At 40.7% G+C, this 2466-nt stretch overlaps 1 pseudogene; it reads left to right on the top strand.

Annotated features, from left to right (window-relative positions):
* The first annotated feature begins 704 nt into the window (after nt 1-704).
* LOC116876839 lies at nt 705-1294 on the top strand (annotated as a pseudogene).
* Nucleotides 1295-2466: the final 1172 nt, after the last annotated feature.

Here is a 2466-nt window from a genome sequence, read left to right as displayed (position 1 = left end):
AATAAACTGGATCCTGAGTATTTTGGTCTGTTTGTTAGAAGAAACTAGATCCCAAAATAGGCAAGAAAGAAAACCTCAAAAATGTTTAAGTTTAAAATGAAACTTGAAAGTGTAAAAGTGTAAAAATGAAATTTAAAAAAGACTTAAAAATAATTAATAAGATAATAAAATAATTGAAAAGGAAAATAAAATATTAAACTGAAGGACTAAAAAATAATAACTATACTGGAAAAATACACACTACACAAATCAGAAGAGAACAGAAACCAATAAGATAAGAAAAGGGAAAAAAATGGGAATAAAATCCAACAAGAAGTTGAACAGAGCAGAACAATAATCTAGATCCAGGGTGTATTTTGGTCTGTTTGTTAGAAGAAACCAGATATTAAAAATAGGCAAGAAAGAAAACTATATATATATATATATATATATACATATATATGTATATGCCTATTTTGGGATCTTGCCTATACTTGACTATATTTGGGATACACACACACACACACACACACAGTTGAATACAATGAAATGAAGCCAAAAATGAAATATATATATATTTATAAACTGTAAGTGTAAAAATGAAAATTTAAAAAGACAAAAATAATTGAAAAGACAAGAAAATAATTGGACTCCACTGGCAGCCCCCGCCAGGATTGTGCTGCACTTTCCACCAATACCACTTACTTACAGCCACCACTCCACCACTACCCTTTGGAATGGCCAGTAGGGGACCTGCCTACAGCCTGAGCTGGGAGGTAGAGCAGAAGATTGAGAAACAGTAGGATGCAGACCTGGAGCAGATCCTGATCCAGTGAATCACCACCCAGTGCCACAAGGATGTGGGCTAGCTCTAGCCTGGGTGGGAGAACTTCCAGAACAGGCTTAAGGATGGCATGGTTCTGTGTGAGCTCATCAACAGGCTGTACCCCAAGGGACAGGCCCCAGGGAAAAATATCCAGGCCTCCACTAGAGCCTGCTGGAGCAGATATCTCAGTTCCTGCAGGCAGCCAAGCACTGTGGCATCAACACCACTGACATCTTCCAGACTGTGGACATCTGGGAAGAAAAGAAGATAGCCTATATGCGGTGGATGCTGATGAACCTGGGTGGACTGGTGGTAGCCCAGGGTAATGGGCTTTTCTCTGGGGATCCCAACTGTTTTCCTAAGAAGTCCAAGGACAACCCTTGGAACTTCTCAGACAACCAGCTGCAAGAGGGCAAGATTGTCATTGGTTTGCAGATGGGCAGCAACTGCTGGGCATCCCAGGCCAGGATGCCCTGCCAGATCCTCTGATCCTATCCCAGCCCTGTTCCTGCCCTTCCATGAATGGTGTGTATATATATATGTTTTAGCAGTGACACTCCCTGAGAGCTCCTGGGACTTTCAGACTCCCTTCTGCCAGAGTGGGAGCCTGGCCTGGACTGCCTCCTCTGGGGTTGCCCAATGGCAGGTTCTCTCCTTGTGCTTATTAATACATTCCCTTCTTTAAACCCCTCCCCCACAAAAGACAAGAAAATAATTGAAAAGTGTAAAAATAGGGGCGCCTGGGTGGCTCAGTGGGTTAAAGCCTCTGCCTTCGGCTCAGGTCATGATCCCAGGGTCCTGGGATCGAGCCTGGCGTTGGGCTCTCTGCTCCGCGGGGAGCCTGCTTCCCTGTCTCTCTCTGCCTGCCTCTCTGCCTACTTGTGATCTCTCTCTCTCTGTCAAATAAATAAAATTTAAAAAAATTTTTTTAATTAAAAAAAAGTGTAAAAATATAAAACTGAAGGACTAAAGAATAATAATTATACCAGAAAAATATACATTGCACAGTCAGAAGAGAACAGAAACCAAGCAGAAAAGGGAAAAAAGGGAATAAAATGGAAATAAAATCAGACAAGAAGTTGATCAGAACAGAACAATAAACTAGACCCTGGTGTATTTTGGTCTGTTTGTTAGAAAAAACTAGATCCCAAAATTGGTCAGAAAGGGAAAATAAAATAAGATAAAATAAAATATATTTGAATACAATGAACGGAAGCCAAAAATGAAAAATATATAAACGGCAAGTGAAAAACTGAAAAAAAATAATTGATAAAATAAAATAGCTGCAAAGGATAATAAAATATAAAAAAGGATTAAAGAAAAATAAGAAAAAACCACGAATGCTATATACTTCTTTCCCCCGAAGCTGGAGTTTTACAGTTTTGTATGATTGGTAAACTTGGTATTTGCCAGAAGTTCCCACTGGTCTTCTAGGGGAGGGGCCTGTTTCACTGATTCTCAGGGGTCTTTGCCCGGGAGGAATTGCACCGCTCTTGCCAGGGGGCTTAAAATGGCAGTGCTCCGATCTCTGTCCCAGGAGCTTATTTTGAATCCCCCACTCTTCAGTGAACCCTCACAGAAAAGGAGTCAATCACTCTTGTCTCTCTAGTTTCGGACTGAATTCTGTGTTCATCCAGTCTGTGCCTGAGCATTTTCACCTC

The sequence above is a fragment of the Lontra canadensis genome, unplaced genomic scaffold (assembly GCF_010015895.1).
Source record: "Lontra canadensis isolate GAN:19392208 unplaced genomic scaffold, GSC_riverotter_1.0 scaffold48, whole genome shotgun sequence".
Classification (NCBI taxonomy): Eukaryota; Metazoa; Chordata; class Mammalia; order Carnivora; family Mustelidae; genus Lontra; species Lontra canadensis.
Note: the sequence above shows the minus strand (reverse complement) of the source record. Positions and strands in the feature narration are given on the sequence as shown.